The sequence below is a fragment of the Ursus americanus genome, chromosome 13 (assembly GCF_024610735.1).
Source record: "Ursus americanus isolate L20-20 chromosome 13, mUrsAme1.1.p, whole genome shotgun sequence".
Taxonomy (NCBI): Eukaryota; Metazoa; Chordata; class Mammalia; order Carnivora; family Ursidae; genus Ursus; species Ursus americanus.
Window position 1 is genome coordinate 35,592,383 of NC_142139.1, and position 12,478 is coordinate 35,604,860.

General features: G+C 39.7%; 1 pseudogene; it reads left to right on the top strand.

The window, feature by feature from the left end:
- Nucleotides 1-5,257, top strand: part of LOC148109075 (small ribosomal subunit protein bS16m pseudogene) — a 38,041-nt pseudogene extending 32,784 nt beyond the window's left edge.
- The last annotated feature ends 7,221 nt before the right edge of the window (nt 5,258-12,478 follow it).

A 12,478-nucleotide genomic window follows, 5' to 3' on the forward strand; every position in this document is an offset into this window, starting at 1 on the left:
GAGAGGAGTACTCTGGGAGAAAGTGACAGGGGGTCGGGCATGAGAATCTTCAGTGAAAGATGAGAAGTGACTATGAAGTCTATAGATTGACACATGGGGAAGTTGACAACTTCTGGACTTCTCGCTGAGCTTCCAAGGAAGCAAGAATGTTTAGGGAGAAGGAAGGGGGAACATTTGGAATTGGCAGTGAATACTCACAGCTGTAAGAAGGATAGGTTTCACTTAGAATAAAGAGGGAGCAGTAATGTGGAGAAAACCTTGAGGACATAGGAAATTTTGCTGTTGCCCATGAATTCCAGAAGGCACAGAAGAGCTTGTGTTGTGGGGAAGGATGAGATTGGGTGGTATAAAGGGATGGGCAGAGCTGTATGGGGATGTGATTTAAAACGATGAGTGTGGTGTTGGGGCTGCTTTTGGTGACTGAGAGAGTGTGGGTGTATATGATTTGCAATTGAAGAGAAATTCCCAACACAATTTACAAGTCTCAAGTACAAAAAATGATGGGAGAATGTGGTTTGCACATATACTAAAGCAATCTTATTAGACAATTTCCTACCATGACCAGTAGGTGGTACTGTTGGCTCAAGATAGTTTGGTTGCCGGTTGGCGGGGAGAAAGGAAGGGAATGAGGTCACAGATAGGGTATAATGGAGAGAAGACAGTGGCTTTGCCACTAGGTAAAAGGTAAATTATGCTGGTAGATTTAGGAGATCTTTCTTTATGGATTAATTATTCTTATACAAAACTGATGTTTCTTAGGATGGACGAACAAGCACTAATTCTTAGAAAGTTTTTTTTAATTAGCAAAAAGATAATTATGGATATAGATAAAGTACACAGTATGATGCATTTGCTTGTTTAAAAAAAAACCTTTTTGAATGAAAAAAATCAGAAACAGAGGGAGGGAAGGAAACTGTGAGAATTTGCAGATTATTCAGGATAATTCAATATGCCAAGCCATTGAAATTTCTCTTCTTTCGCTCTGGAACAGCCATGTGCACTCACCCGGGTAGGCAAATGCATGAGACGTCATTGGCTATATTCTGCTATTTATCTGAAAACACAGGAAGGCAAATTCAGTTTTTGCTATAAAAACAAACAAACAAATCCACCCCATCCCCTCTCTTCTCCTGCTTGCTTTAGGGATTCAGAACACAGAGCTTAGAAAGCCAGAGGCACAGAGACTTCCTTTTCAGGAGAAGAGGCTGAAAGAAGCAGATGCTGATCAGAGTCTATGAGCTTTGCATATTCATATTCCTTAGTTGCTCAGCATTAGAAAATTCTGGTAATGAGCATGTGAAAACTCTAGCAGCCTTTGTATAGCTTGGGGGTTTGCTATTCTCATGTTCTCTGTGTAGAATTGACTCTTATCAAATGAGGAGCACCCCCCTCCCCAACTGAATCAGCACTTGTACATTGAAGTTTTCAACATCACCCACAAGATTTTTAAGGGCTTGTCAAAAGAATTTTTGTAGTCTCTAACCATGAATAAAAATGATTTCAGATATCATCTCTATTGCACATTTTATTTCATGGGATTAATTTAATTGACTGAGCTGAATAGTTAAGAGTTTTTAAGTGGTTGCTAGTAATAAAAAGAAGTTTTTAAATTTTTAGGAAAATATGCTAAGTACGTTCTGCGGTAGTGATTTTATTTAAATGGTTAAAACTCTTCTTTAATGTTAATACAGTTACACCTTGATTAAACAATCTTCGAAGGCAAAAATGAAAAACATTGAAAATTATATTAAAAACTAGTGACGTACTGGGGCGCCTGGGTGGCGTAGTTGTTAAGCGTCTGCCTTTGGCTCAGGGCGTGATCCCTGTGTTCTGGGATCGAGCCCCACATCAGGCTCCTCCGCTATGAGCCTGCTTCTTCCTCTCCCACTCCCCCTGCTTGTGTTCCCTCTCTCGCTGGCTGTCTCTGTCAAATAAATAAAATAAAATCTAAAAAAAAAAACAAAAAACTAATGACGTACTATACGTTGGCTAATTAAAGAAAAAAGAAAAACATAAAAACAAACAACCTCCTTTATAATGAAATCAGCCTTATTAAGAGAAAAATCTGCAGCTATCACATGGAGCTGATCTTCTTGGTATTTATTTGCACATTTAAAATGCTGTATGATTCTTTCTGCCCTCATCTCATACTTCGCCAAATACAGTCAAAAGTTAATAGTCGCTGTAGGAAAAATTAATATTTTCTAAGTCTCTCTTGGATACATCATCTTGCCTAGGTATTCGATGGCCAGGTTATTGCTTAAAAATTTGTATAGGATTCAAAGACCAGAGTTTTTGAGCTAAACCCCAGGAAGTTTTCTGGAGAGAATTGTTATTTCAGCTCTTCACGAAGAATTACAACAAAAGATCAGAAATCTCTACTTTCCCCCAGCTGTTAGGTAGCCACTGGGCCTTGAGCTACATTCTGGGATAATAAAGGAAATTCTAAAATAATGTAGATCTTCAGTGTTTTGCAACTTTTTCTCTCTGGTACTTGAGCAAGGGCTGCACTTCAAGTGGTAGTAGCTTCTAGCACCAATCAAGGGCACCCCGAACTCTCAGTAGTTGTTTCTATCAATAGTCCCAGTGTGCAAGCAACTCGAAGCAGGTTTATCACAGTGTGTGAAATTACTTATGGTATTTGTTAATAATTCCTGGACCTCATCTTAGACCTAATGAGTCAGGATCACTGGGGTGGGCTGAAAATCTGCATTTTACAAACTCTGAGTTGAATTTTTGCTTGACCGCCTATTGACGGCTAGGAGGCAACTGTGCTCCTGGAAGATCTTTTAAACAGAGCTACTATAAACGTCTGTAGAGCTGCATTAGAGAAGGAAAACCAAATGAAATACCATGCATTCATTTGACACCTACTCATCTGACAAATCATGAGCAGCTCAGAGGAAATTTTTGAGTGACCAATCCAACTTTCAGTACTCCCCCAAACCCTTCCTCAACCTTCTTTACCCCTCCTATTCTCAGCACTTTACTTGAGTCTTACTTCGTCAAGAATATGGAGGTCCTTCTCTGTCAGTACTAGATTTCTGGATTTCCTGAAAAATTGTCCTGATTTCACTCTTCTCTCTTCCAGTAAGTACGGGAGGTTCTTACTCCCTGGAAGAATTTAGTCCTGCTCAAAATCTCTAGATAACTAAGACTAATAGAGGCTACTTCTAACCTTTTCTTTCTATTACAAATAATGATTTTAAAAATTTTTTATAGCAATCTGGACTTAACATTCCAAACTCTTTAAACCAGAATCACATATCCAAGTGTTGCTTGATGTTTTAATTGGATCCATGCATAATAGGCATCTTAATTGGAATATATTCAAAATTGAGTTCCTGCTATTCTCCTCAAAGTCACCTCCTACAACCTTCACCACCTTTGTTTCTGGCAATCTCCTTCCCCCCTGTCGCACTTTGATGTCATCTTTGAATGCTTTATTTTCCTAGCTATTCACACAAGTTCATTTGGAACACCCGGCAGCTCTACCTTTGAAATATATCTAGGATAAGACCATGTTTCATCACCTGCTTTACCATCTCTCTAGCCCAAACCACTCACCTCTTACCTGGGTTATGAAAACCCTTGTTCTCCTCTGCTCTTACTTCTGCAGTGTATTCTCAGCACAGCGGCCAGAATTATTTTGAAAACTTAAGTCAAATCATGTTATTTTTCTGCTCAAAACCTTTCAGTGGTTTCCCCTCACTTACAGTAAACAGCAATTTGTTCACTGTTACCTGTAAGGCCCTGCTCCTCTGGCCCCTTGTCCTCTCAACTATCACCTCCTCCTCCCTTCCCTGTTCTTCTGCCTCAGCCACACTACCTCCTTACCAGTCCCAGAACATACAGTCTGTGCTCTCTTGGCCTTTGCATATGATTTCTCACTTTGCTAGCTCCCTCCTGTCCTTCAAAAATCACCTTCTTTTTCAGGCATTCCACAGCCACCTTATTTCAAGTTTTAATTTCCTCAACCCTGATATTTTTTTCTCCTTTCCTGCATTTATTTTTTCCTTTTAGCACTTAACGTAACCTCACATGCTGTATATTCACTTATTTGTCTTGTTTATTTGGTCTCCTCTTCTAGAAGATCCGTGAGGGTAGAGTATATTTTTTTGTTTTGTTCAAGGTTATATCCCCAGCACCTAAAACAACGTCTGGCACAGAATAGGTGCTCAATATATGCTTGCTGGGTTTTGATTAAATCATTCTTTGAAATGCAAACACTGGTGATTCCTGTCATAGTTGGTAATATTTCTGGGAAATGTCTCATTAAAGTAAGGGAATAAAAGCAAGCATAAAATTAAGGGACTAGGCTGTGGGGAGTCAAGGGAGCAACAGAGAGGCCAGTTAGGAAGTCAATAGGAAACCACTGGCCATCATCAAGCAGAAGTTGACAGTATTAGTGGAGAGAGTAAAAAGTGGTAAGGTTTTTGGAAATATTTTGAAGGTAGAGCCGACAGAATTGGAGATTAAGTATGGAATGTGATAGGAAGACAGTATTTAAGATGACTCCAACATTATGGTCTGAATGGCTAGAAGCCTGGAAATGCCACTTGGTAAGACGGAACAGATTTTGGGGGGTGGGGTGAGTGGATAGCTGAAATCAAGACTTTTTTTTTTCCATGTTCAATTTGAAATTCAGTTAGGCATCAAGTGAGGAGTTTCAGTATCCAGCTGGTTCTATGAATCCTCTGGAATCCCAGGGGAGAGAAAGATACATATGTGGGAGGTTCAACAGAGAGTATTTAGAGCTATGAGGTTGGGCCTCTCCACATCTTTCCTCCACCCCTGCCAGAAGCCTTAGAGCTAGCTGATCAGTGCTGGTGGCACATGCCAGCTGCACCAGGGTCCAGCTCACTACTGTCCCCTGCAAGGTCTACCATGGAGGCCAGTTAACCATCTGCCTTGCCCCGAGTGGCTGTGCCAACCAGCCTGTCTACCACATTGTGGCTGCTCACAACAAGTGTTCCAGGGATGGCTGTTTCCTTGAGGAGCTGGGTTCCTATGATCCACTGGTCTGTAGTCAAGGAGAGAAAATCATTGCTCTCAACCTGGACCAGATCCAGTATTGGATTGGGTTTGGGACCCACCTCTCTAAGTCTGTAGAGTAACTTTTGGGTCTTTTTGGCTTTCTCTTCTGCATCCCATGATGATCACAAATGCTGAGAGGCTGCAAAGGAAATGGGTGCATGAAGTCCTCTCAGCATCTCAGAAAAGAGATGCAGACGCTCCAGAAAGAAAAATGAGCTGACTTCAGGGAGCAAAGCATTGGGGGAAAAGCTCAAAGTCCTCTTAAAACACTTGTGCAGAGCTCTTAGTTTTATTAGATTTGAAAGCTATGGGGTTAAAGTTTCCAGAATGTGAATATACTAGAGAAGAGATCTGAAGAGATCTCAAAGATGAGAAGGAATCAGCAAAAGAGCCTAAGAGTTAGAAAGAGAATCCAGAAAGGATGAAGTCCCATAGACCAAGTGAGGAAAGTGTTTCAAGAAGGAGGGAATGATTTTCTGTGTCTGACAGGTAAGACAGGTAAGAGGAGGACTTAGAAACACAGAGATCATTAGTAACCTTGACAAGAGAAGCTTAACAAAATGGTGGAGACAAAAAGTCTGACTAAAGTAGACTCAGGGGTGCCTGTGTGGCTCAGTGGGTTGTGTCTATCTGACTCTTGATTTTGGCACAGGTCATGGTCTCGGGGTCCTGCGATCAGGCTCTATGTTCGGCGGGGAGTCCACTTGAGATTTTCTCCCTCTCCCTTTCCCTCTGCCCCTCCCCACCCCGCTCTCTCTCTTTCTCTCTGAAATAAATACATAAATAATCTTAAAAAAATAAATAAAGTGGACTCAGGAAAGAATGGGTAAAGAGGAGTGGACAGTGAGAATATACAACTTTGTCTAAGAATTTTGCTATAAAGAGGAGAAAAGAATGAGCCTATAACTAGATGGAGGTTTGAATGGAGCTGAATCAAAAGAGGTTTATTAGTTTTCATAATTTGGACAATATTACTACATGTAATTTTAATGAAGGAGAATTGAGTCTAAACTGTGTCAGGAGGGAAGAAAAAACACAAGGGGAGTAAGGCTGAATGAAAGGTGACTGAAACCATGGATTTGAAGGTCCTGGTGGGGTTGAAGAATCATTGGTGTCAGGATATTAGAGGGAGTGAAGTGGGGTTAGAAAGAAAAGTTCCTGAAAATGAGTTCTAGGACAGGAGATGACGAGGTCTAGGTGACCTTGGGAGTAGGTGGTGAGGGAGGTCAAGGGCCTGAGAACTCACATAAATGGAAGGATTGTCTCAGTGATAATGAGATGGCTGGAGAGATTGACAGTGAGCCAAGAGCTGTGATCTTTAGGGACCGATGAAGAGTGACCCGGAGGGCTGTATCTGGCTGCAAAATGGAGGGGTATTTGGCAGAATTGACAAAAGGCATGAGGTTCAAAGGATTTGGCAGGTTTAGGGAAGACGAGAAATCATGGCCTGGAAGTGGCAAAGAAGGATGCAAAGGACAGTTGTCACTTCTGGGCAAAGTTGTGGGAGACAAAAAGAGTCACTACCTAATGGGACCGTAGAGGAAGTAGTATGCTCGGGGAGAGACAAGTTAGAGTTGTCGCAGGATGTGATTGAGGATATAGGAGATTTTGTTGATTACAGATATGAGTTCCAGAGGCAACAATGGAAGGGACTGTGGTTGCAGAGGGAAGAAAGATTGAATCAGATTATTATGGGATCAACAGAGCCTTAGGAGAGAATACTGTAGTGAAGAGCATGATCTAGGAGTGGTGGCCTTCTTGAGATTGCTGAAGTAAACAGGGATGGGGAAAATGATGGGATTATTCCTGCTGGGTTCTTGGGCCGGCAAAGGTGGAGAGGCTGTGGGTGCATTCAAGAGGGAAGTCTCTTGCCCATAGCCAACAGAGCTCTAAGGGCTCATGGTTGAGTCATTCTGATGATGGCTTTGAGGCTGACACAAATGTGATAGCACCAGGAGCTGTCAGGCACTTTGACACAGTCGATTTATAAAACGGAGCCTCAGTTAGTAATGAGCAGAAAGAAATTCTCGATGGCCTTCCGTCAGTATGGACAAATCAGTTTTCTCCACCTAAAAGGATAATGCAACACATGTTTTCCCTGGTGTTTTCTACACATCACTCTCAAGAACACGCACATCACCGTACATAACTGCAAGGGAGAACCAGATTAATTTCTTTTTAATGAAAAAAATGAGTGCTCCACAAAGTAGGTAATTGAAGCAAACTTCAGCAAAAATTACTTAAGATTCTTAGTTTTTGTTGGCTTGGAGTTTGAGAGATAAATTAATTCTGAAATGACTTATTATGAGTTTCATTGAGAAGGAGATGACTTTTCGTGGAAAGCATTCATTGGCTTATTAAAATGAAGCCCATTTTAAGGGACAGTCTTGAAGTATGTCTCCCAATACAAGAAGATTATTTATGTTGCCCATGACCTCCCCACAGGGCATTGACACTGATTGGATCATCTGGTGGTTTCTTATCCATTGCTTCTCCAAAGAAAATGTTAGTAATAAATTGAGGAATTTAAGACTATGAATATCTTTTTTTCAGGGAGTGTGACATTTAGGAGGGAAAAAAAGGAAAGTACTTGAGGGTAAGGGAAAATGGGTAATACTTTTCTCCTTCTTTCCAAGTCAGAAACTGCTTCAATCTGCCTTTCCCCTCATGAGTCAGAAAAATAAAATGATACAAAATCCAGTCTCTTCCTATGCCTTGAGGCATGACTATAACTAAACCATTAGGGGATGCAAATTGAATCCTCTCTGACTAAAATTCAGTGTACAACATACTGTTTGGGCCACATGCAGAAGCTACCCATTCATAAACAGGCTTTTCCTCTGAACATTCATGGGCAGGCTCTTGCTCAAGCATGGAGAAAAGTTTGATTCACAGGATTATTAAAAGTGAAGTAATACTTCAAATTTTGTCCTTGAGTTAACAGGAAGTAAACTGAGAATGATATTGGTTTTAGTCACTGAATTTCAAAAATTAAAACATGTCACTAATTTGATAGTTTATGAAAAGCAGTGCTCATGGTGGGGAATATGTTCCTTGTTTCTAACATCCTTGTTTGAAGCCTGAAATTTAACCGCTGTCCAGAAGATCTGGCCTGCCTCTACGTAAATCATAGAGAGGATGAAAGCATTTGCTTACCGTAAGCTCCTGTGACTGCTTACAAAAGCTGATTACAATAGCACTGTGGTTCCTCAAAAAAACTAAAACATAGAATTATTATATGACCCAGCAACTCCAGTTGCACTTCAGGGTATATATCCCAAAGAACTGAAGGCAGGACCAGAGATACTTGTGATATTTGCATCCTCTTGTTCATAGTGGCATTGTTCACAAGAGCCAAAAGGTGAAAGCAACCCAAGTGTCCATGGACAAATGAATGGATAAACAAAAGGGGGTCTATATGTACAATGGAATATTATTCAGCCTTTAAAGGGAAGGGAATTCTGACACATGCTACAACAGGAATGATCCTTGGAGACATTACACTAAGTGAAGTAAGCCCAACACAAAAAGACAAATATTATATGATTCCACTTATATGAGGTACCTAGAGTAGACAAATTCATAGAGACAGAAAGTAGAAGGGTGGTTACCAGGAATTGTGGGGAGGGGAAAATGGGAAGTTATGGTTTAACAGGAACAGAGTTTTAGTTTGGGATGATGAAAAAGTTCTGGAGATGAATAGTGGAATGGTTAAACAACAGTGTGAATGTACTTAATAGCATGGTTTTTATTATTATTAACCATCTTAAAAATGGTTAAGATGGTAAATTTTATGTTATGTGTATTTTATTGTAATGTGTTTTTTTATTTTTGTATTTTTATTTTTTTTAAGATTTTATTTATTCAACAGAGATAGAGACAGCCAGCGAGAGACGGAACACAAGCAGGGGGAGTGGGAGAGGAAGAAGCAGGCTTCCAGTGGAGGAGCCTGATGTGGGGCTTGATCCCAGAACGCCGGGGTCACACCCTGAGCCAAAGGCAGACGCTTAACAACTGCGCCACCCAGGCGCCCCTATTGTAATGTTTTTGAAAAGCTAATGGATTTGCCTACTCTGGGCAGTCCGTGTAAATGATCATACAATATGTGGTCTTTTGTAACTGGCTTTTTTCACTTTCCATAACGTTTCAAGTTTCATTCGTGTTGTAGTATGTGTTGACACTTTATCCACTTTTATTACTGAATGATTTTCCATTGTATGAATATACTACATTTTTCCAGGAACTAGAAGGACGCAGTAACAGAGAGCGACTGTTAGTGGCTATGGGGTTTCTTTAGGGAATGATGAGAATGTTCTAAAATTAGGTTGATGCTACAGCTGCACAACTCTCAGAATATACTAAAAACCACTGAATCATACATTTTAAAAAGGTGACTTTCATATATGTGAATTATATCTCAATAAAGCTGCTATAAAAAAGTGAAAGAAAATGAGGAGCTCCTGGGTGGCTCAGTCAGTTGAGTGTCTGACTCTTGGTTTTGGCTCAAGTCATGATCTCAGAGTTGTGGAATGGAGTCCTAAGTTGGGCTCCGTGCTCAGTGGGGACTCTGCTTGAGATTCTCTCCCTCTCCCTCTGCCCCTCTCTGAGCTCACATGCTCTCTCTCTTTCTCTAAAATAAATAAATAAATATTTTAAAAAAGAAAATGAAAACACCAAATGGCATCTTGGTCGCATTAACAAAAGTACAGAGTCCATACAAATATGGTGAAAAGGGCACCCATTTAAAGTCAGAAGGCCTGAGTTCAGGTCATGACTCTGGCATTTACTGGTATAATTTTGGCTAAGTATTAACTTCTCTAAATCTCCAAGTTGTGATCTGTAAAATGGAAATAATAAAGTAATGCCTGCTTTGCAGGGACTTGGTGGGGACCAAATAACATAATAAATATGAAAAGTTCTTTTTAACTGTGACTTGATGCATTAATATTAGCATTAACTAAAATGTAGAGGGTATGTGGATGTGGGTGGAAGATGTCTTTTGCTCAAAGTGCTGTTGAATAGAAGACAATTGGATTTATTCTGAATTGTTTTAAAGAATAAAACTGTAAACATGATTTTAATATGTCTTAGCTTTAATTTTATTATGTCTTCTAACACCAATATTTTTCCAAAAATATGTCTTCTATAAGATGATCAAGTCTTTAAAAAATGTAACCCTTTCTTTCTCCCTTGCCCACCACCATGTCTTTCCCCAGAGGCTTCTATTCTTTATATCTTCACTTGCCATCATCTCTAATTCCCACCAGAAATGAAGCAAAATTCCTAGGGTTCTGGGCAATGCTTCTCAGCCTTAACTGCACATTGCAGTTACCTTGGGAGCTTTACAAGCTGTTAATGCCTAGATCTTACTCTTAAAGAATCTTAGACATCTAGGGAATAGACTGAATGTCATTTTTAAGCTGCTGGGTGATTCTAATGTACAGGCAAAATTGAGGACAATGATGTAGAGAGAATTATTATGTGACCCTATTGGAACTCAGTGGGCTGGGGAGAGGGGCTGGCATAGAGAGAGTAGGTTCTCCTAGCTCCTTCTCTCACACATCTTGTGTTTTGCCATGTCACCAGCTGCCTCTAAGTAGGTAAGTAACAGCTGCAGGTGAATCTGGAACAGATGTCAAGCCAGAATTTCATTCTAGCAATGACTAACCCCACAAAATCTTTTCTTTCTGTTAAAAAGAAACTCACCTTTACATTGATACAGCTGAAGTCAAGTAGGCCTTAATTGTGATCCAGTCAATCATCCTGGGAACGTAAATGTCCCAGGCACAGGAGGGGAAGGACAGGACTTCTGTATATGGGTGTCTAAGTAAAATGCAAAATTGTATGCAAAATATGTGTTTCTATTTTGCATGCATTGGCTTTTGCAGAAATTTTCCCTTTCTTCACCCCAGTCCTCTATACTCTAAAATTTTTCACTGACGTTTCCCTATCAATTCTCCCAGGCTTTTGGAGTTTTTGCAGTTTTATTTCTTATGTCACATCAGTTCTGGAGGAATACTTTGAGCGTTCTCTCTGGTCATCTCTTTCTAATCATTCTCTTGATCCCTATAGGCCCAGGAAGAGACTTCATCTTTAAGATACAGTCATTTTCTTTGTCCCACCCTGAAGGTGCTCTCCAAAGACAGCAGGGAAATACCACGTAACCAGTTCTCCAGTTTGCTAACTAACACTTTCTCATCAACATTTTATGTTCTATTGCAAGCTATTACTAGGAAAAAATTGGTCAGTGAAAGAATAAGTGGCTGTTCCCCTCTCTGAACTTCTTAGGGATAGTGTAGATGCACTTCCTGTTTCCTGCACCTAAGAGGAAGACACTTGGAGTGTGTGTTCAGAGAACAGGCCTCTTTTATGCATCTTGATTTAAGAGATGAGTAACCACAGTAGAGTGTGTGACTCTTGATCTTGGGTTTATGGTCCACGTTGGGTGTAGAGATTACTTAAAACTAACCAAATAACCAGTCTTGCGGTAAGATTGAACTATCCATCCATTCCACAGAGTTGGTGATTCCCTAACTAATTAAACTGTAAATTGAAGATGGGAGATATTATTATTCTTATATTTGAACATACTGAATTGATAAGAAATATAGTGTTCCTGTGACAGTACTTGAATTTCATACTATGTGCATATGTTAGAGATACTAAAAAGAATAAGAATGCTCAGTGACAAGGCTAATTCTTCAGGTTTGATGAATTTATTGGTAACAAAAAAGGAACATTTTAAGGAAAAGCTTAGTTTTAAGTCTTTTAATGTGAGAAACTTCAAGCATGTTGAATTGCTGACACCTCAAACTTTTTGAAAATATTTATCTTTTTGAAAACTTCTCCAAATATAGTTTTGAAAAATCTTAATAATTCAGCTATATTTGCAGAGGTGAATAATATTTCAATATGTTTGTAAAAGCCAAATGTATGGCCTATGGCCTCAGTGGGGGTGGATATTATCATGCTCCCACCAAAGAAAAATATCTATTTTACTTAAGAAAGGAATCTTTCATTTCAGGCTCTCTGGAAAAGTTTAAATAGAGAAATATTATTTTCCTTAGAAGGCCTGATAAATAATTCAGACCAGCTATAAATCTTAATGGAAAAAAAATCTCTTCTTTTCAGTGAGTCTTAGTCCTCTGTCTATAATAGAACACAGTTGTTCTTTGGCTGTTCCACATCTAATCACAATACTTTCTAGAAATGGTCTCTGATTTTCTTTTCTTTTTCATTTTTAATCTTTGTGATTCTGGAAGTTTATTTGACCCCTGATACCAAGGGTGGACATGTGACCCAAGTCTGGTCAGTCAGACCAGGAACAGCAATTGGTTCGTGGATGGATATATGATCCAAGTTGGGCCAATTAGAGACAACAAAGTTAATTTCAGGGCATTGGTATCAGCTAGTACATTTTGCAAAAATTGCCTCTATAGGT